The sequence below is a fragment of the Talpa occidentalis genome, unplaced genomic scaffold, assembly GCF_014898055.3.
Source record: "Talpa occidentalis isolate TD23 unplaced genomic scaffold, MPIMG_talOcc4v2.1 talOcc4.11, whole genome shotgun sequence".
Classification (NCBI taxonomy): domain Eukaryota; kingdom Metazoa; phylum Chordata; class Mammalia; order Eulipotyphla; family Talpidae; genus Talpa; species Talpa occidentalis.
The window spans coordinates 60185870-60209985 of record NW_023601104.1 but is presented as its reverse complement, the minus strand read 5'-3'; positions in this window follow the sequence as shown (position 1 = coordinate 60209985).

The window sequence follows — 24116 nt, the reverse complement described above, 5'->3', positions numbered from 1 at the left end:
TGAGCTCACATGAGCATAATCTGTAAGCACATGCCCAGGCATAGCCCAAGCCAGAACAAGGTATCAGGCTGTTGTCCATGCAACCTTATGGATTTGCCCTTTGAATATCTCCACCTAATTCCTTTGGGGGAGCTGGCCTATGTTCTCCTTTCTGTCGCTGTCGCCTCATGTGTAAGCCTGGCTCGGTTTAGCTACAAGTAACGCTTGAGTAAATTCTTTCCCTAGAGGGCAAAGGACCCACTTCTTTTGGGGTCTGGGCCTGTTACATCAGCATCTAGCTGAAAGGCATAGCTAGGCAGTTAGATGAGTCACCTGCTAACCTTGAATCAGATTTGACACAGGCAGCAGAAAAGCTTGTTTGTTGGTCCATTGATGTTAGGGCATTTCCTGCTTGGATATGGATCTCCTAAGTTGAGGTTATAATGTAAATGCCATGGGCAAGGTTTCTTATTTTAGGACAAATGGTGGGTCATAAATACTACTAATTTACTAATTTAATTTTTTTGTAGGGAGGAGTGGAGGTGAAAGTAGACTTTTTTTTTTCAAACTGCTGTCAATTTTCAAAAGCAAATTTGTAAGTATTAATTTCAATGAGACATTTTCAGTAACTAATCTACAGTTATTCCTCATTCATTCAGGTAAGACTGTATCCAACAGGGGCCTCCCCGGTGACATAAGGGGTTAAGTCACAGCGCTATGAAGCTATCCACAGCCTCTGCAGCATGAGTTCCACCCCTGGCCAGGGAGCTACCCACATGGCGCAGCAGACCTCTTATCTCACCCGCTGTTCCCCTCAGCAGTGTATTTCAGTCAGTCCACCTGTTCTGTTCCTCACTCTGTCTCTGGTGAATCCTTTCACCCCCCATACCTCTGGCCTGTGCCCCAGCTCTTGTATGCATAAATAAATAAATCTTAAAAAAAAAAAAAGACTGTATCCAATAGGCAAGTACTACCCATTAATGGACCAGACCCTTACCGCTAAAATTACAAAGGTAAATTAAACACATGGCCAAGCTCTAAGAAGTGTAGTAAATGAGTGTGACTGAGTTAGAAGGACAGTTTCTCTATCTGGATTAGTAGGAAAGTGTTCTTTCAAAATAATACTGGAGCTTATTATGGATTTAAAGGTTTGCCTCCAAATAAATACTGAATTGATTCATTCAAGTGCTCTCTTATGAAAGAGGTAGATTGAGAGATGTCCCATGAAGATAGAATGTGAACTTGCTTTGTAACTGACAGTGGTTAGTTCAAGATAAGCTGTTTAAATTTTTAAGAAATGACACTTTTAATTTTGAGATAGAATTTAATATCAAAAGAAGAGCTGGTGAAGAACCTAAAAAACAGCAGTTCTATTGTAGCCAGTATAAAAAGAGCTTTGACATTTTCTAATGATTTTTTATAATCATCTAACAACTTGAGACTTCCAACTTTGTAGATTTTTAATAAATAGGTTAAAATTCAAGTTATAAGTTTTAGAAATAGTCATTTTTAAAGCTCCAGGTTGAAAACACATCAAGCTCTCAGCAGGGTAGATGGAGAGAATGTTGGGAAGTTTTATGCTAAATTACAGCACAAGCTGGCACTGGGTAATAGGATAAGACTTAGTTATGAAACTGTGAAGATCTAGGATAGTTGGCCAAGGAATCACTAGGGATTGATTAGTGTCTTACTGCCTGCAAAATTTGGGATCTTTAACACATTTGATGTGGTTTTACACTCAACCTGCTAAAGTTCAATCAATGCAGGTTCTGAATTGAGTGAAGTCATAGATTAGATTTTTTCCTATATTTCTAGCTGAAAATCTTCTTTCATGCAAAATCTCCAATTAGTGAATACTTTTAGAAACAGACAAATAAAAGATGTTTTTATTGTTAAATATTTGAAACATAGCAAGTGGTATGTATGCGATTATAGATAAAATGAAATTCCCTGTTCAATTTACTCATCCCATTCTATCACAGAGGAAAGAGTCTCTTGAATTTTATGTTTGCCCTACATGCACAATTTTATTCAGTGACTACATACATATTTTGCCAAGGTTTCAAGCTTTATAAATAATATCACATTGTCTATAGATTCCTCCCTACCTACCCCTTCAATATCATGTTTCTGAGATTGTATTTTTAAATTTATTTAAATAATTTAAAAATTTTTAATTAAATTTAAATAATTTTAAATAATTTAAAATTTTTTATTGCCAAAAATTTGGCTATATTATTGCATGCTGATTGAGTCAACAAATACTTATTGGGTATATTAATATAGTAGACACTATTCTAGGTGCTGGGAATATAACTGAATAAAACAAAAATCCTTACCCTTATAGAGGTAGTTTCTATTAGGAAGACAAATCATAAAAAAAGGGAATAGCATGTTAAATAAATGGGGGAAAAAAGGCACGAAAAGAGAAGAGAATGCTAAGGAAGGAATGATATTATAATTTTTAAGAAGCTGGATAGGTAAGGCCTCACTGCGAAAATGACATATGAATAAAGTCTTGGATGAAGAGAGTAAGTTGTGTGCCTCTTTGGGGGAAAGGCATTTCTGCTAAAGAGAATAGCAAGTACAAAAGCACTAAACAAAAAGTGTTCTTGGTGGAATAAAAGAGTAGCAGGAGAACCAGTGAGACTGGAGAGGAGTAAATGAAGGATAAATGATGAGAAGAGGCCAGGGAAAAAATAGGAATCCTAGATTATTATTGTAAACCAGCTCAAATAATAGTATATGCATATATTGAAGAAAAAATATATAGTTATACTTCTTAGGTCACGTTATGATGAAGTTTTTTCTATGAGTGAGATGGGATGTCACTGTGGGGTTTTGAGTAGAAGAGGAACAAAATCATTCTGTTTTTGAACAAGATACCTCTGGCTGCTGATTAGAGAGTAGACCATACATAGATGGATAAAGGTGGAAGCAAGAGCACCAATTAGAAGGCTATTCAGTGTAGAAAACTAATTGTAAGCTTTTCATTTACAATTATTTTGATTATCCCTTCAAATTTCTTAATAGTTATGGATATATTTTGGTTTTCTATTTTTTCTTGAAAATCCCCCCTACTTTTTAATACACATTTTATATACATTTTCAAGTTTATTGGCATACACTTATCAATTTCTCTTGTGATTTTAAAATGTAAACTGCATTTCTAGTTATGTCCTCCTTTTCATTCCTAATATTTTAATTTGTTCCTTATCTCTGTCATTTTCTCCTGTCCTCCCTCCCTCTCTTTCTTTTAAAATCCATTTGTGTTTCTCTTTTTCAAAATATTAAATTTAGATTTCTAATTTATTGTTGCCTTTCTATTTCATTCATTTCTGTTAAGTCCTTTGTTCCTTCTTTCAGTTGTTTATTTTTGGGTTAATTTTTTGGTTTCCTCTATTTTCTTTATAGCTTACTGAATTTAAAATTTAGATTTTTCTAATCATTCCTTTTTATATTAATGCATGTACAGCTATTTCTTTAATTATATACCATTATTTACATATGCCACTTTCATTATTCCTCACTTCAAACTGATTCCTAATTTTATTGCCATTCCTTGTTAGTACAGTGCATATTTAATGTCTCTTAAAGTTTATAAGCACATGATTTTATTATTTTGCTTTTGTTTTTAAATATTGAATTAGATACTGACAGAAAATAAGATAAACATTGCTGATTGCTTACAATTTAGCTGAGTATACCATTGTGGTTTATTAGATGATAAAATTTTATAAATGTTTTTCATTTTTCATAACTGAAAAGATTGTCTAGTTTGTATTTGCTCCCTGTAGAGTTTTATGTCTAGCAGATAAAACTTGTTAGTTTTGTAGTTAAATCTTTAAACTTACATATTTTTTCCTTTTGATGCATTGATTTTTGATAGAGATAAGTTAAACTCTCCCATTAAAATTATAAGTCTTTGAGTTTCTATATATAGTTCTTGTAGTTTTTTTTTGGATGGAGAGGAGAGAAGGAAGGAAGGGCAAAGGATATTGGAAGAATACTGGATATTTTTGAGGCTGTGTTACGTATTTAGTATGTTTATGAGTATTATATAGTCAGTAAATTTTTCCTATTATCATATCATACTGTCTAATCTGTGCTGCTAATGATTTCTGCATTAGAATCTATTTTTTCTGGTATTACTGTTTCTATTCCTTATAATACTTGGCTCCCAGTCACAAATGCCTCCCTCTGGATTGGGAGCTAGTGAGCCCAGTGCTTCATTTCATGCTCACTGCTTTGCTCTACAGATATTCAATTTCTGTTTCACAGAGATATTTATATTGTTTTTGAGCTTGGCTATTTACAAGCCATTACATTTTATTAATCATTGCCATGTGTTTGGAACAGAAGAGATGTGTCAAAATATGAGTTCATTGTGTGTCTGACTCAGTGACAGACTTTTTTTGGAATCTAAAATGTTGGTTTTTAAAGTATGACCTGAAAATTACTTGTATCAAAATCATCTGAGGTGCTTATTTGTAATGTAGGCTCTTGATGTTATCCAGTCAGATTAAATACTGGTGTGGCAAGGAAAGAGCCCAGGGATCTTCATTTTAAAAAGGATTTACATATGATTTTCATAGGCAGTAAAGCTTGAGAGCCACTGATGTAGAACATGGTGCAAACCATTGCCATGTTTCTAATCTTCCATAACTTTTCTCTGAACATTCAGACAGATGGTTCTGTTTTCACATGTCTGGATGATTTCCAGGTGGCTGGATGAACACCATAGTTGAAGACTTTATAGGATTGATATAATGATTGTGGAAACACAGTCAATAGTCTTTTGATGAATGCAGCTGAGTGACTGTGGGTACATTACTTACACTTTTCAGCCTCAGTTCTCCATCTATAACATGAGTTAAATAAATCCATTGTGTTGAGTAAGTGTGATTACATATGCCCTTTTCTGGCACCTAATATATGTTCAGTAATTGGTAGTTGTTACAAAGAAAGGCAAGGAGCGTGAACTTTGAAAAATAATAGTCCCTAAAGAACTTAATGCAATTTCAACTTTTAAAACTATGCTTAATGTCTGAGATTTGCCACTGTGTATTTTTGGAGGAATAGTGATAGAATGAAGAGCTTGACTAATGAAAAATACTGATACAGACGATAACTGCATTTGAGTCCAATTCTTGGTTATAACTCATGTTTTAATAATCCCTGGTTTAGTGTTTATGCCCATTTGAAATCTAATTACATTCTACAACATTAAGTAAAAGTGGTTTTAAGTTTCTTTAAAATCAATAGTTATAACTGAGTGTACTGATACTTTCAATAAGAAGTGAATAAGACATTCCATTAATCTCAAACATTAAAAATGTTTTTAGCATTGAAAACATGCATGAATATGATAGATCACTGGTTTACTACCTCTTATTAATTCATATATTTGAAAGGAATATTTTTAGGTACACAAAAGCTGGCTTATATTTGATATATAATAGTACAAAATGAGTTTACTTGAAAGAAAAGATAAAAATAATCAAGACAAAAGCAATAAGAAATTTCAGGTGAGTTTTGCATCCATATTTTCTTGGGAGTAAAAGTCATGTGCATGCAAGTGTTTAAATCTCTGTTTCTGTAAAAATAGCTCTGTCCGTGACTCCCAGTTTGGTAGCTGTTTAACTGACTAAATGTGAGCAGTTCTCATTATCTTTTAAGTCTCAGTTACCTTTCTATGACAATGGGAAAAATGATAGCACCTAAATTACAGGGCTGCTGTGAGGATTTAATAAGTTAATGCACTTAGGGTTTTTTCAGGATTGTGTCTAAATATAATAAAACCCACCAAACTGTAGGTATTTTCATTACTTCTCTATCTAGCACATTCTAGAAATCACTGGTATTATTTAGTGGCTTCTTTAGTTTGTAAATAAATATAATGTAAGTAATATTGATGAAGTACTTACTGAGTTAGAGTTTACAACTCTATGAGCAGGCACTTTTACTATTATATTACCATTATTATTATGAATTTACATGTAAGGAAACTGAAGAATGGAAAGTGAAGAGATGAATACAAGGTCATAAAAGTCAGTATCTCAACCCAGAAGCTGTAGTTTAAGAGTTCTGTTATATGCCATGGTACTTTGAAATTGGTGAGGGAATTATTTACTATTTTAGCAAAGATGACCAGCAGAGGTGTTATAAATCCTTAAACACTTATTTGGAGTTGGAAATTGGCTTGTTGAAATAAAGATTTCATTAGCTTATTTTCTGTGGCTATAAAGACCATCAGTTAATTATTATTTCAGTAATATACATATCCTTCAATTCTCTCTCTCTTCCTCCTACTCCTCTTTGCCCTCAGCTCACCCTCACCTACTTAATCTATTCCTCTATTGCACAGGAGCCTCCGTGGTATCTAAATAAAAGTGAGGGTGTATATAATGGAACATGAACCAAGTTTTATTGTACATTATTTCATTTATTTCTATCAAAAGAGCTTTAAAATATTTTCTATCCTAGGTAAAATTTCACACCAGAGAATATATAAATTATTAAAGAGAAATTTACTGCCTTTCATCAAGAAAAATTGATTTTCAGAACATAACTTTAAGGGTGTATTCAGGTACATTCATTTTTTCCCCCACCCCCCAATGGATTGAAAAGATTAATTTACCATCACATTCAATAAGAAGGAGTGATTATGCCAAACTCCTGGTTGAGGATAGCCATTAAAAGTAAGCAAGAGATATTTTACGGGTCAAGTATTTTGTCTGAGAGCTATCCCGGATATTAGTTGAAAAGTGTCGCTCTTCAAGGAAAAGTGAATGCTTGCAGACAGATCTTCCTCTTTTTTTTTTTTTTAAAGATTTATTTATTTATTTATACAAGCACTGGGTACAGTCAGAAGCGCAGGAGGGTAAGAGAATTCACCAGAGCCAGAGCAGGGAACAGAACAGGCAGACTGACAAAACACATTGCTGAGGGGAGCAGCGGGTGTGGCAGGAGAGGCCTGTGCGCCATGTGGGACCCTCACCGGTGGCCGGGGATCGAACTGGCACTGCAGAGGCTGCAGGCAGCTTCGCAGCCCAGCGCTCAACTGCTGTGCCACCAGGGGAGGCCCAGATCTTCCTCTTAATAAGGTTTTATTTTAGGTATTAGGTAGAGTGGAGGTGTGTGAGATGACTGATGACAGATTGATGGTAGATTCAGGATGATAGATTCTAAAGTTGTAATCTATAGAATCTAAATTTGTAATCTCATGACATCTAGTCTATCTTCTGAACTTCAGAGTCCTCTTGAATCATCATTATTTATTTATTGTATATTAAACTACTGAATTGCTCTGAAACATTGAAAGTGGTGTTTTTGTAAGGTTTTTTTAAAAAAAGCAAAATCTGTTTATAGAGCAATAAATATTTACTTTTGGTTACAGAGAAAGTACAATATTGTGATCTTTTTAACAATAACACATAGTTTTAGATGACTGTAGGTACCTATTCTTGGGAGTGAGGTCAGCATCACAGTAGCATAAGAATGCTCCTTTTATCCCCTCCCCCTCAGCAACTAAAATTCAGTATTCATCCATGAACAAAAGTTCCTCTGGGAGAGTTGGGGGACCCAGAACCTTTTGCCAAGGCACCCAGGAGGAGTCTCACCAACCTGTGCACTGAGCCGTAGGCAGACAGACCTTGGTATGAGCTGAGGAACTGGCAGTAGTCTGTGATCCAGGTCCAGCTCCTCTCAGTCACAGTTGGGGAGAAGCTGTAGAGTGCCAAGTTAGATGCCCATGGATGAGGCAGCCCTTGTAGCAGTTCAGGTTTCCTGGGAAGAGATTCTAGTACTCTGTAGAGAAAAGTACAAAAGAGTAAGTGTGGATGCAATAGAGGACTCTGTGCTCTCACACAGTAAGAGTGCCGCCCGAATGAGCCAGTGACGCTGTTTTCCCAAGGTAGCCGTGTGTGATTCAGAACTAGGTGGTGGTGACCTCTCCTTAACCAGTTGTTCAGGATGCTACTGAAGTTATCTCTTTTTTCTGACTGTACTCAGATTATTGAGACAGGACCTCTATGATGGGGGGAAGAGAGGAAATTTGGAAAGAGGTAGAGACACACAGGGCTTTAAATGGAAATGGTTTCTGCTCACTTCATTTGAGATTCTAGTAGGAATCCCACTGATGAGCTGGTTGGAAAACTTTATCAAATATCCCCCAATTGGCTCCTGGGTTCCCCAGTAACTTGAGGGTCATCCCCACACCTCCAAGTATGAGAATGTGCAAACAGAATGAGAAATTTATCAGAGATAGAAACCATAAACAAGACAGAAACAGATGTTTTCAAGCTGGAGAATTCAATGAATGAAACAACAACAGAAGATAGACTATATAAGTAGGAAATTTGAAATAACACAATCAGAGAATTAAGAAAAACAAAATTAAAAAAAAAGCAAAGTGATCTATAGAATACTATCAAAGAACAAATATTGGAATCATTGTAGTTACGGAAGAAGAAGGAAGGGACAGGAGCAGAATATTTATTTAAAGAAGTAGTAAGTGAGAACTTCCCAAATATGGGGGAAACTTGGATATTCAAGTTCATGAAGCTAAGATCAATTCAAAATGACCTTATCCAAGAAACATTATATAGAAATTGTTAAATATAAAAGGCAAAGAGAGAACCACAAATCAGCAAGAGAAAAAATGATGTAACCTAAGAAACTCCTGTTAGATTACAGGACATTTCTCAGCAATAACTTTATAGGCTAAGAGAATGTGATGATGTATTCATAGTGTTCAAAGAAAAGTATGCCAGTCAACAATACTATATCCACAAAGTTGTCCTTCAGAAATGGTGAAATAACGATATTCCCATACAAACACAAGCTCCAGGTCAAATACAACTTCCATCTAGGGCAAATCCCATATTGGATTTCTGAAGCTATAATTCTCTTTAAATTCTAGATAACTCAGACTTCTCAAAGATTAAGGAAGCATGATCATTTGGAAAGATTCAGACAGACTTGGATAGCATGATCCTTTCCTACTAACTATGTTCCTTTGCATAAATTATTGAACCTTGCCAAGCCCTGTTTTCTTTTTTGTAAAGGGGACAATATTTATTCACAAATACTCATTGGGTACTTCCCATGTGCTAGACGTTGTTCCTGAGGTGATATTTTAATTATCCACAAGGAAAGGAAATGCTATAAGATGCCAAGTTGGCGCTCAGTTATTTGTAATTCATATACCTGATAATCATCTCTGTAATTTATTTGAATATATCATTTCATTCTATCACCACCATTTGCTAGAGAAGAATTGGTTTATGTTGGGTTTGTCGTGGTCCCTTTACAAACTGTGGGTTTAAGACATAGAGGTGTTTGTGTTGCCTGTACAGTTTAAAAACCATAAGATTTGAATACTTTTAAGTGTGACTTGTATCCCTGAGTAAGCCTCATGCCCACCGTTCCCTATTCTAGTAGGCTGGGCCCACAGCACTTTACCTTGACTGGCCTTTGGAATTACCTGGGGCACATTTAAAGTATCTGGATGTCAGTCTGTGTCTTAGACCAACCACATAAGAGCCTTTGGGTTGGGATTCAGACATCAGTACCATTATTAAAGTTCTTCCGCTGATTCCAATGTTCAGGAAAGGCTAAGAACTCTTTTGGGGCTGTTTCATTTATTTGTGTGAACTGAAGACCCTGGACGTCAACCCTGAGAGGTGGTCCTGTGATTTTGACTTTGAGTGAGGTTTCTCTGTTTCACATGACCTTCAGGCTTTGGTTTATATCTTGTCGCTGTTTTGGTAAAGATGTCTTATACCTCTGACTGAGGACAGTCATCCTCAGGTCCCTCTCTGCCTTTGAATGCGCAGAACTTCAATGTGGGTAAATGTGCAGTTTTATCCCTGACACCTGTTTTTCTGGGATCTTGGAATTTGCCTCATAAACTGTAAAGCCATCATTCCTTTGGAGGTCACCTGGAGGTCAAGGATGTAGGCATCAGTTTGCCTTCCCTGGTAATTCTGTTTTAGTTTAAGTAGCTGGCTTCAGGTACAGGTTAAGAGCTGCCCAAAGTAAATCTTTCTGGATCACTATTTAACCATCTCTCTAGAAATGTTATTTCTCTTGTGCTCCTGTTGGGAGAAGCTCTGAACCCAAATGTAGAAACATTAATATGAAGAAAATGACAACAGATGTGTCCTAAGCTAGAATTACGGAGAAGGATAGGAAGCAGCCAAGAGAGCCTGTGATGATTTTCAGAAGGTTTAAAAGTAAACCTAAATAATTCCCATCTGTGTCTGACCTAATTTTTCTATCTCCAACAAAGTGTTTAAACAAAGATATTTTGGAACCCTCAGCTGTATAATTTTAGTTGTTTAATGGACTCAATAAAACCCTTGTGTGTATGTTTATAATAACCTATTTGATCTGTGAAATTGAATACCCAAGTAGATCATCTCAGGGAACTGTTGGCTGAGAACACATGCCAGTCTTTTATTGTTTTCCGTGAACCATTGTGATTAGACACTGGGAGAGGGACTAATACCAACTACATCTAAAATCGCAGTTACCAGTTGAAATTTTGCCATGCATTTAGGGTTATGTAAACAGCTTAGTGGGCTTCACAGAAGGCAGATTTTAAGCTGCTTGCATGAAAGGGTAATGTGAAATCCCTGAGCAAACATCAATATTAATAATCCTTTAACAGTTTTATGATAGTGGTAATAAAAATCAAGGCAAACTCCTGGAATCATTTCTTTCCCACTTTGTGATGAATATGTCCTTTATTATGAGATTCCATTGTTCAGGGTCTTTGGTAACCATGGAGCAAGCGGGCATGGTGGTTCTTTTGAATATCACTATTATGATGCATTTTATTTAATTCAGCTTTTCAATTTCTCCCTTTAGCCTGAAGTCACAAATTAATTACTCCTGCACTTGGCATAGAGTCATTGACCTAACTTGGAAGAGAGTATTTAAAATATAGCAAATTCCTCCTTCGCCGGGATGATCTAATCTGTTCAACGCTCCACTTTCCAACAGTAACTCTAACCTAAATCTTTATTTTGGTTGCAATCTGAGTACATTGGATGTTCTCTAGATAACCATTTCATCTTACTTCATGTCCTTTAACAGCTTTTTAACCTTCTTTGTTGAAGATTTTGTCTCCCTTCTGAGCGAACCCATTGCTAAATGAATTGGACGAATGCTCAGGAAAATGACACTGTGTCCCCCTTCTTGCTCCCAAAGAGGATCTGATCTATATTCTGATCGACCTATAAGGAAGGTTCATGACCTTAAGTAGGTCACTCTAGTGACTCCTGGTTTGCCTTCAAAGAACTTAGTATCTGGTCTGTATTTCCAAATGTACTTCCTTTGTAAAGCCTTTCTGGCCATCCTTGATAAAAGCAATACTCCCACCTTCTAGAAATTTAATGCACTATTTTCCACACTGCTTATAACTTGCTTTCTTGATTTGTAGTTACTTTTCTGCTGTCTGTATCTCATCCCCTCTAATAGATGATAAACTCCCAGAGGGTACCTCCCATAGAAAAAGTGCTCAATAAAATTCTGTCATTGATGAGAGCAGATGATAGATCATATGTTGTTGGAGAATTGGAGGCAAAGTCTCAGAAGGAAGCCTATAATTTTAGGCTTATCTCCTCCCCCATAATAAAATACGGAGCATTTGTTGAAGACTTACGATATATTTGGTATTTCACATGAATTTTCTCTTTTAATCTTCTAAACATTGTAAGGGTAGTGCTATTATTATTTATGGGTAGTGAAACAAAGGTGCAGAAAATTTAAAAATCCATTCAAGATTGTATTGCAGTGGGTAGCTTAGATTGGAATTCAAGTGGGTCTGATTCTAAAACCTACCCTGTTTTCCCTGCCACCATCTCATCTGGACCTAGTGTAGAATGGAATTTAGAGGTGCAAGTATCAAGAATTTGAATTCTATAAATCTGGGGCTCCTTAGAGGCGTTTCAGGCATTGTATAACATGATTTTATTATCAAGTTTGCAATGAGGTCCTGATGTTGCTCATGTTTGGTGAGGAGGAGGATAGGTTTCAACCCCCTTGAAGAATTATTTCTGTGCAAGTTAAATGTAGATGTGGTGGGTCTAGATTTCCACCTCTCTGGTCAAGCCCATAGTTCTGGGCTTATACCACAATGCACTGGAAATGCTGTGGGTTGGGTGATGCACCATCTTTATTATGACACTAGGAATAAGATAAATAACTATTGAGAAACCATGGTATAATTTTTTTTTTTTATCACTTGGGTTTAAAAGTTGTTTTTTTTTTACTTAGTGAAGGAGCTCTTTTAATCTTGTTTATGGACATAAATAATACTAATCAGTTAAGGTATTCCTAAAACTTTGTATATATGGAGTCTAAATCTTTAACGTCCATGATTTTCCAGACAGTATCATCTTCTGTGCCATCAAGATTGTTGGTAAGTTTGCTCCACTACCATCTCTGGTATTTTCTTGCAAGCCACTGATGTCCATTTTCCAAGACTGGAAGCAAATGTGCAGGTTATCATACTTTCCTCTCTATTGCTTTCTGGCCAACAATTGTAAGAAACCTCATTTGTTTCTAGAGAGGTTAAAATGTGAAAAGGTGTTTATCGGTAAAAGAGAGCAAATGTAATTTCATTTTAAAAAATGATTCTACTGTTGGAAAATATTTGAGGCCTTAAAACCCAGATAACTTTTCCCTGGGAAGCAGAGGGCTTGGTTGGAGTAGGAACTCTTCCTGTTAGATGAGGGGAGGAACATCGTGTCTCTCAGCTTCAGTTTTTTAACCTGTAGACCAGGAATAGAGCACACATAAGCACACCTTTCCCATGGGGTGTTGCGAAGATGAAAAGGAAGTTTAAATTTCACCAAAGCAGGCATGTTTCAGGCTTGTTTGCTACTGTTTTTCTATTGTGTGTAACAGAATAGAGACCTAGTGGTTTTAATAACACTATGATAGATGAATAAACAAATGGATGAACATTTCATATATAGAAAACTATATGCAGGTGTGTCTATGTAGCCAAGTTGCCATAGTAGAAGGCAATGTATTCTAAGTGAAGGAGAAAACTAAGCAGAGAATATTTGAGTAGGCCTGGGACATTCTTCTCTTCCTCATTGCATTTTGCCTCAGTGGCATTGTAGCTTGGGATCCTGTCTACTTTCCAAATACTGGAAATTTCTTCCAGTCTACTGGGTATTTTCTTGTATAAAGAAAGAAAATCAACATAATCGTAGGCTGGAAAGCTATTTTATCACTTCTGAGTGCTTAAAAATGTCATTTATTGCAGTTTTTGTTTATTATTTTCTATATTAAAAATACAGAAAATATGGAAAAGAAAACATCATTATTTATAATTCCACTACCAAGAGAATAATTACTAATGCTTTTTTCTTACATAATTTGTAGCACAGTATACACATTTGTAATCTGATTTTTTACTTGATAAATTTGAGTGTTTCTCCATATATTTAAAAGTTCTTCACAAACATTGTTTATGATGGGTATTATATTATAATTTATTTGAGTAATTTACAATTGCTGGAAATTTAGATTTTTTCCCAATTTTTCACTGTTTTAAATATCACAACAGTGAATTTCCTTGTATATTTATATTAATGTACATTTCTGATATTTTTCCAAATAAATTATTGAGAGTGGATTTACAGAGTCTTAGGGCATGAATTTTCATTCTAATTTAGTTAAGGACACTTAAATTTAGCTAAAAAATGTGTCCAGGAATTGATAAAACAAGGAGCAGGGTTTTGAAGGTGTATCTGCCTGGCATTGCCAGGCAGGCTCTGCTAGACCCTGTTCCACTTTCTCAAGGGTTTTGTGATGTGATGTGACTTCTGCATGACATTAGGGCTTATGAGTTGCTAGAACTGTCAGATATTAGGACTGATAAGCCTTTTATTTATATTTCTTTTTCCCATCCAAAAAAACTGAACATGGTGCCTTCACTAAATGATGGGTAACTATGAGGAACAGATCCCATTATTCCCTCATTTCATTCACATGATGAATGAGCTAGAAAATGAATGCAATGTCTGAGCTCCAGGGGATCTGATTGTCACAGTATGAAAAGCCTTTTAGTCATAACTGCATATATGCTCCCATATTACTGCCAACAGAGCCAATACAATCTAGTTTGAATAGTAGATGTACTGACTCTCATGTGGGACCATTGACGTTTTTTACAAACCATTTTCAACCCAGAGACTCTGTGTTTTGCCAAGATGCATTCCCCCCCAGTAAAGTCCAAACAGAACTAGAGAGAGGTCCAGTTTTCAGTGCTGTGGGAAATAGACAAGGGGAAAAAAGTCTGCATTGCTCTCCAAAATTATAATGCAATCCTGCCCCCAGAAATGTGTATTATTTTTCTGAAAGTGTTCCAGCTGAACCATAGAAAAAATAACAACCAGAGATCATAATGGCTCATTGGTGGATATTGTGTCCCATCTGCTGGGGTAATAAGAAACGCTCCAGTTTGTTATTTCCAAAAAGTTTCTCACTGGTAAAAAACCAAAATCCCTCATGGCATTTTTCTGCCTCTGAACTTGCTTTGCATCTCATTTATTAGGATGAAAAAATACAAAAGTGTTTGAATGCTGTCATACATTTGTCTGAAGGGCAGTAAAAGTTTCACATGTTAGTTGGTTCTTTTTAGTGACGAGGATGGTGTAACAGGCTCTCATAACAGGCAACAGGAAGACTTTGTGATCTGAAAACTTTGATTCGGATTCTTACAAAATTCTATATCCTGTGGTTAACTCTAACGAATTTAATACTAGTGTTGGCCAATTTTATGCATCAACTTCACTTTTGATGGGATGCCCGGATGAAATATTATTTCTGGGTGTGTCTTTGAGGGTGTTTCTAGATGAGATCAGCATTTAACATTGGAAGCAATGGCTCTATAAAGTAGATTGCTCTTCTCTCTGTGGGTGACCATCATCCAATTCACTGAAGGGCTGAGAGAACAAAAGGAGGAGGAAAGAGGAATTTGTCCTCCTCTTCCTTTTCTTCCTGTTTTGTGTTTGATCTAGGGCATCTCTTCGCCTAAATTCAGACTGGGATTTATACCATCTGCCCCCCTCATTCTCAGGCCTTCGGATTTGGAATGAATTACATCACTGGCTTTTCTGGGTTTCCAGCTTGTAGACAGCAGATAATGGGACTTCTCAGGCTCTCTATTAATGCAAACCAATTCCTCATATTAATAAATATCTCTCTCTCTCATTTATTCATTCTATTTCTCTGCAAAAACCCAACTTATATAATACATCATTCTGATTTTAAGGAAAAAGGTGAGACCAATTTTATTTATGGCCCCATGTGTGGGTCACTGACTTTTACTCAGACTTAGGTAAGATGTAATTTATAGATACACATCTGGACTCAGCCAGTTATTAGCATGGGAATTCAGGTATCCTGGAAAAACCCATTTTAGGAACCCAATTTGGAAACCAAATCACTGTAGGAGAGCACAGGATCAAGCCTGTCATTTGGAATCACCTCTCCTGACCCCCTCGTTAGGCTTATGCATATCCTCTTGAAGCACAAGCACTGCAAGTGAAGCTAAAAGAAATATTTTAATCCTTAAAAAGAAGCATTTTAAAAATCAGAGCTCCAGCAAAAGCCCAGATTGGGAACCCCTTATGGGGGTGTAATCCCAGAGAGTGGGCAGGCCACGTGGGGGATCACGGTGGTGTCTAGAGGAACCTAGCTCAGAGGGGACAGATTTATCTTGAATGCATCTGACACAGCCCTGCAGATGCTGGGGGAGCTTGTGGTGGGAGGAGCTAAAGGGCTGGGGATGTTGAGAAGCAGAATCATAACCCAGTGAAATTTAAGCTATTTCTGTTAATATGACCTCATTTACTCACTGGGAAATTAGAGTCCTCAAATCAGCATTCAGCTCACAAGGTACTCATGAGAATCATTCAGTTAAAGAGTATTAATGTTGCAGAGGCTTAATGCTATAGAGACCTAATATTAACCATACTGAGACCTAACTGTGAAAGAAAAAATTAGGGGAGCTAGTCAAATAAAACTGCGCTGAAGGGCAGAACATGTTTGAACTTGCTTCCTCTTTCTCTTAGATGTGTACACCTTGGGAGTGTGACATTTTTGCCCCAAGCTGCAAGGCAGTTTGCCTATGTAATGGGGTTGCAGGGTGAGGGCTTTTTCTTTCTCCAGCACTTTGGATTACCTCTTTCTAGTTTACCTTTTAAATAAACTGACATGGGGATCCAAGAGACTAGCCTGCTGGCCTCATGTGGAGCACTCTGGTATAAGTGGTGGTCGTGACCTCCCCGGGGCAGCAGGCTAAGGCTGGTACCCAGACACAGTTTTACACACTGTTGTTAACATATTAACTTAACATATTAACTCATTTAATTTTCAGAGTAACCCTGGCAGTCAGTTAACTTCATTTAAAAGATGAGGAAACTGAGGCACAGGGAAGAGGGAGGTTAAGGGACTTATCCAAGATCACATGGCTGATAAGTGTCAGAAAGGGAATTTAAATCAAGGTATCTGCTTCTAGAAGGCCTCTCAATCAAAAAGCTGTATAGTTTCTTAGCAGTTACATTCAACTTTTGGTACAAATGTTTTAATGACATAAACTTTACAAACAGGTTGTTTTTTTTTTTTTTGTGTGTGTATGGTATGGTTACGGCTTTGGGAAATGTGTGATGACAGTCAATACAAACACAAGTCAATGGCATTTGAGGAATTTTATATTTTTTAAAAAAGTTTAAAAATTGCAAAGAATTTAAGGTTATCAACAAATGGGTATTACAAGTTCTTCAGCCTAAGAGTCCTTAAATCTCTCCTCTGTTAGGTAAAATCTCAGTGTACTAATCCCTTATGAAGAATAGCAGTCTGATTTAGTTTCACACCTCTTGACAGAGTCACCCATCACTATGTACCACCTGCTTGGTATGGAAAAGATTAACTTTGATCTGATGAGCTGTATTTTATAAATAGAATTAATCACAGGCTGCAGGGAGATGAGGTCATCAAATTTAACTGAAGTTCTAATGCAGTGCAGATATCAAGGCCACAGCAGCTCAGCTCCTGTCTAAAGGGTAAACCTTCTCTTCTCTTCTCCATGAAGGTATTTGGCCTTGACACCTTAAACAAGGGCATTCTTTCTGCACTGTAATCTTGCTGCTCTGTGCATTCATTCTAGAATAGTTAGAGGACCTGGAATGCAAAAGGTGTGTGTGTTTTACCATTAGTGGTGTCTTCCCAAAGCTCCATCTTCTTCCCAGGCTGGGAGCATTGTTCCTTCTTCTGACATGTCTTTGATACTTCTAATGTTCAACTGTTGCAATTTTCTTTTTAGCATGAATTTGTCCACTACCTCTTGCTTTCCTTATCCACGAGAAGAAGGAAAATAAATTTTTCCTATCCACTTTTTGTATTCCCTTTGGGCCTCTGTACATTGCCCTGGTAAGGAACTGATGACCTGTCCCAAGGCAGAGAATTCCCATTTTTGAAGCTGGAAGAAGCATCTTTTCAGTAGTTGCACATCTTCCTTCCTCTGGCACTGAGTTTCCAACTCAGAGGCATGGACCTCCCTATTATGAATGGTATTTTAGAACTGAGATGTCTTGCCATAATACACACACATACACACACACACACGCTGTGTGGAACCCTGACATTGACAGAAAATATGCCTAAATTCACTCCTGTGTCTTCTGTATTTCCCACCATCACTATTTTCAAACCTTGGTTAACATTAGTCAGCGTTGTGCAGTCACGACCTACTTTCCTCTGGAACATGGTGGACTTAGAGTACCACACAAAGCAAGATTGATTTCAGGGCACTCGGGGTTTCTGTGTTCCTAGTGCAGAACCCAGAGACCTTGTTTTCAGGGTGTTCTTGTGAGAACTCTCCTAAACACGTTAGAGTCTCTCAAACATGCAGGGCTTGAGAGAAGACCTAGCATTTTGTGGCAGTGGAGGGCTGGAGGGGTCTGGAAAATCCTGGACTGGCTTAGGACTGAATAGTCTACTTGGAACCATCGCTCTCAAAACCTAAAACTCACTTGGGGTGTAGCTAGTCTTATTCAGAGGGACCAATCCTGCTCTGCACTGCTGGGGGCAGACCTTGGAGAGGGGTGCCCTTATTGCACAGCAAGTACAGGAAGTATGCTTGAGCCCGAGGCTACCCTTAATGTGAGACTAGGAGCCAGCCTGCCCATGGCTAGTTATGTCACAAAGTAGCCCGAGACAAAGCTTCCCCAAATAATTCCCAGTGAAGAATCTAGAAAAAGTTCCAAACAGGAGGCAGTGTGTCTGCAGCCTCAAGGAAGGCTGGTGCAGGAGTGTTAGTTCAGTTCCCTAAGAAGCAGGCTACAAGGCCAGATAATAATAGAGGAACCACCTGTGAGAGAAACTGGGAGGGAACAGGTGGGATATGATGGACTGTGGGAAGGAGAGTCAGGTGGGAGCATTGCAGACAGTTATATGATTTAAGGAATGTTCCACAAGACTTTTGTGGGGGATCTGGTACCAAACTTGCCCATTAGAAAAGTCCCATGTCTCCCGGAACAGGTCTGCCTTAGAGAATCCCTGTTGCCTCAGTCATCTACTGGGAGGAGCCCAGGAAGTGTGGCCTTGTAGACCTGGCAGTGGATTTTGCTGAGTAGCAGCTGAGGCTGTAGGCACAATTACATGTCCTGTAAGTAGAGGTCTGTAAGAAACGTTCTCGCTGTCACTGCAATAAAGTACTCAATGTAGATAAAACGTGCGGTCACTTGGAACATGAGGAGAACTGTCCTTACCAAACTGGAGATGAGATATGCTGAGAACCATGGATAGGGGACATGTTCATTCCAGTGACAATGAAGGCCATCTGATCTCCCCAAACTTTCTCCTTTGGGAGCAGATGGAAGAGAGAAGAAGCAAAGGAGCTGTTCTACAGGGAAGGGGAAGAGGCAAGGAACCTGCCATGCAAGAGAGTTTTCTCCCAGCAGAGACAGAAGGCAGGGGTCATTCTGCCAGCTCGGGGCTAGCTTGCATCAGCAGGAGTATCAGCCACAGCAGAGGAGAGGATGGAGGGAGGAGCCAACTCTGGTGGTGGCAGCCTGGTGTTGCAGTTCTGCAATGAACAAAAATGTGGAGCAGCAACAGCTTTGATCCAAGGTCAAGTCAAGGACAGTCTCAAGTGTTGAAGACATTGGCTGGTTACTGCAGCTGTGAATTAGGGGCAGAGTGGTTGCTAGCTCAGGGTTCCAACCATAACAACCGGGGAATCTCTTACAGGCACGTGGTGTTTTTCACAAGACGGAGAGGCACCTGTCACATGTACACCTGCCCACAAGAGAGGTATTTACTTCTCTCCCCTTTTCTCTTCAAGTATAAGACAAGGACGAAGAAACCCAATGGTGACTGGAAAGGATATGGAGCAAAGACACGGTTAGAAATAAGCTGACTTAGAGAAAACTCTAAGTAAAGAGAGGCAGCAGGTAAATACGTTTCTTATCCTGATTCAATATGAACATGGAGTGTGCAAAGCAAGAACTAGCTTTTCAGAATAAAGTGCTCCTAGTCTCTGGCTGACAGCCTTTTATTTATTTTTTATGAAAGCCACACTAAGCCCAATAAAGGGGAGCTAGCCAAATTAGCAGGATCTCGGTTCTCATTCCTGGAACCTGCTAACAGGAGGATATCAATCAGGCTTACAAAATTAGCATTTTACTGATAGCAATGTGCAAAGCCTTTTAATGATGACTTTGGAGTCTCTGAGCTTAGCCTCTTGACTGCCTGTTCCTAAGCAACAGGATTGGCAGAGAATATGTTTTGATGTGTCATTAAATAAAGGCTGCACAATGCTGAAAACGGTGGGCAGAAATTGGGATAATTGTATTTATTTTTTGGTATATTATGTTAAAAAATAAACAAATCTGTTATGCCCTAGAAAATGTGCTCTCACTTGTATCTTCCTTTCTTTCACTCGCGCTCTCTCATTCTTTCATTTTGATTTCTCATTTCTGCCCCCTGCAATTTAAGCACAGCATTTATCTTTTTCATGGACAGTATTTCAAGGTTTCCCCACCCCGCCCCCAGCTCTGTCTGTCAGGAAAACTGGATCATGTGCTATAACAGAGATAGGGGATAGAAGAGACCCTCTGAGTCATCTCACTCTCCCTGCCTCCCATCCCCCGCCCCCTTAGGGTTCAGCAAGGTGGACCTAACTTGTCTTTAAGGTCTCACGTTGATAACTGCCTCAGTGGAGCCTCCCTTGACACCACAGGGGAGATATAGAACCTCAGTTGAAGGATATTCACCACTCCCTTGTTTGGACCCAGTATTTGGTTGCTTACTTGTTGGCGCTCCCTTAAGTTCCATGGTAACAGCGACCCTCTTGCTCATTGTCCCGCACCCAGAGCTTGGCTTGGCACCGCCTTGCAATAGATGCTCAATAAATTTGCATTAATTGAATTGGCCAAGAACACATGACCTAGAAAAATTAGGAGCAAGACTCAGATTTCCTATTTTCTAGTTGACTGTTTTTTCATGACCTACTGCAAATATTACAGTGATGTGGAGAAAATGGACACATTTGGAGGGTCTCCATTATGCTTTCATTCAAGGTGAATAGATTATAAAGACAATCAAGTCCAAGTAGCTGTTAACTACCTGGCTCCAGTTCTTTCTCTGCCATGTGCTGATCCTCTCAAGTCTGAGACGCTGCACAGAAGGTGTTGGGCTCTACTCAGATCACCCCACTTCCCTTACTCATGTTAACAAAAGAACAAAGTTCCTATTTTACAGGTGCTGAACTAGCCGCTGGCGAATTCGTAGGTAACAAAAACAGGTAGGGCTTATGCTCACGTGGAGATGACATCTGAGCACGTGCAGTGCTGGCGCGTACTTTTACTCCACGTCACATATCAGCTTTCTGATTCTGTAATATGGAGGTCTCACAGATTTATGAGGGAGAGCTCTCTGCTACGGTGCTTCTGTCCTACTCATTTTCTTTCCTCATTAATCAGACTCTGATGAAGTCTTCTATACCCAGAAGTGACAGCCAAGTCACTCCTTCTTTATATTCCATTTGAAAGGATATGTAACATTCTCTTTTTGAGTTCCTCTGGTTTATTTCACAACCACCTGCAATCTGGCATCTGCTCCTCATCTCCCAAATCACCTTCCATTGACCTTCACTCTAGGTTTTCAGAAAATTTCTAAATCAAATTTTCCATTGGGTTCTAATTGCCAAATACAGTGGATAAAGTTTCAACATTCCTTTTACCTATTACATCTATGGGATGGCAGATCCTTGTCTCAGTGAAATAGGTCCCAGGAATGTTATGGATCCTAGATTCTTGAATATCGTTATAGACTGAAGTATCATCCTAACTTGTGTTACATTGCAACTAAAGAATTTTGCTAATTTAGATTCTTAGTGAGAGCTGGTATGTCCTTGACATAGGTAGACAAAAGTGAGGTCATTTAGGTGGGGTGCTTCTTCATAAGTGATGTACTTTCCATACCAGCTGAGGACTCAAGTCTGTACACTCACTAAGATTTCTAACTTCTAGTTGTCATAGGGGCTAGGATGCTCACATACTGAAACTAAGAATGTGAAAGCTACAAATGCTGGAGGTTAATTCCCTATTCCTATTCCTTCTCTCTTTTTCTCTCTCTTTTTTAAAGATTTATTTATTTATACAAGCACTGGGGTACAGGCCAGAGGCACGGGAGGGTGAGAGAATCTACCAGAGACAGAGCAGGGAGCAGAAAAGGCTGAAGGACTGAAATACACTGCTGAGGGGAACAGCGTGCAAGGCAGGAGAGGTCCGCCACGCCATGTGGGGTTCTCCCTGGCCTGCCGGGAATTGAACCAGCGCTGCAGAGAGTACAGACAGCTTCACAGCACTGCTCTCAACCCACTGTGCCACCAGGGAGGCCCTCTCTTTTTTCTCTTTATTTATTTTTTCCTTAATGCCATGAACTTTCTAAAATTCAAGTCTGATCAGGTTGCTTTCCTTAAAAACCTATAATGGTTCTGTGGTTTCCATAGGATAAAATTTAAACTCCTTAGTATGGTATATAATTCCTTCATTTTTTGGCTTTTCCTTCTCTTTCTGAGGCATCCTCTCCTGTCAACCCCTGAATGAGCCTCACAGGCCCCTTGGATGGATCCTATTTAGCTCAGTATTTTCCTGTCCCAGCTTCTCTCTCTTTGTTTTCTACCTTATTTATTGGCACCATTAATCATTCAAATCCTAACAGCAGACTTTTTGTTTTATCTCTCAACTTCAGTATGTAGTCACTTATCAAATGCTACTTATAAGAGAGATCCAGCTGCAAACTTTATAGAATAGCCACGTCCTGTGATTTTTCTTTTGTATATTCAGAAGGGTTTGGTGTACAATGGGGAGCGAATATATAAATTAGCCCAGCGTCACCAAGGGATATGTTAATGAAAACAACAGAAGTTTCCAAATAGCATTTTCTCCCTAGCTTTTCCTCAGTTCTTTTCATTATGTCTTTATTTCTTTTAGAAATAGATTTTTTCCTCCACAGTGTATGCTCCAATAATGCTGTAATAAAGATGGAGGAAGTTTCCATGACTAAGTGTTTCCAAAACAGAGCCACCATCTAGTGGCCTTGGAAGAAAATAGGAATAATTAAGAATTCAAAGGAAGTTCACCATCAAATTACAAGTTTGATAGTTTTAATTTTGGAATTAAAACAGCCAGATTGTGTTCATTTAAATGTTTTATATTGGCATAACAGATGTCTTCCCTGGGGAACATTCTTAGCAATTAAAATATATGGATATATATGTATTTATATTTATATTAAGTCAGTATTCTGTGGCATTGTTGTTTTTATGTCACTAGTCAGAGGAAATATTAAATGGCAATACTAGCAGGCATCTTAACAAAGCCTTCTTGTACAGACGCTGATTCAAGGGAAAAAAATATCCATAGATATCAAAACAGATGGTTGTCTTAATTTAAAATAATCTAAAGGAAAGAGAGAGTCTCTACTTCATTTGCCAGCTCATATTAGGATCTACCAAGAGTGACTGGAATTTCTAAAGAGAAAAAAAAGCGTACACACAAAATTTTTGATGCTTTGTTGGAGGGGAGATGAAGGGCTAAGGTTAGTCTTTTGGTAAACAAATTGTAAATTGATTATGTTGATTTATTGTGATTTAATTTTTTAAAAGATTTATTTTACTTATATATGCATACAAGAACTGGGGTCCAGGCCAGAGATGCAGGGGTTGAGAAAACCCAACCAGAGACATAGTGGGGAGCAGAATAGGCAGATTGGGTGAAATACACTTCTGAGGGAAGCAGCAGGCAAGACAGGAAAGGTCCACTGTGCCATGTGGGTTAGCTCCCAGGCCAGGGATTGAACCCTTATTGCAGTGGCTGGCAATAGCTTGATAGCGCTGAGACTTCAAACCCTGTGCCATCCCAATTTAGAATTTTGAAATTAAGCTGGATATTTGTATTTGCCATGGTTCAGTCAGGACAACACAAAACATTCATGTGTTGAAAGGATGGAGGCTTTAGTCCAGGGAATTGCAGCTTTATAGGAAATTGGAAAGGCCGCAGAGGCAAAAATCCAGAAAGCTACCAACAATGATGCAGTTTGAAAATGAGTAGTTTTCCAGGGGTCCCTGGAAACTTCTGTAAATCTCAGGATACTAGAAAGCTCTGCTACCATCTGCCTTTAGCACCTGAGCAGTCTCCAGGGACCATAGCCCACTAGGTCTCACCATGTACAGCTTGGATCTCACATGTGTCTGCCAGTAGCTGCCTCCAGAGAATGAGGTCCCTCCCCAACTCCTCTCCTAGCACTCACATCACGGGCTCCACTTTGGCAGCTCTAATCCAGGCCAGGTGAGGAAGGGGTCACTAGGAATGGAGTTCCTGGTTTCCAGCAGTGTAGAGGCTGCTGTAGAAGGAGGTGCACAAATAAGAAGAGTGCCATATATTCTCACAATGATAAAAGGTTTATAATTAGCAACAAATTTTACATGCATTGGAAGTTTTTTCGGTGTTTCCATTGGCAAGAAGGAAAAATGTTTAATGGAAAGAGAATGGTCTCTGGAGCTGACATACCTGATTTAAATCCTAGATCTACCACATCTTAGG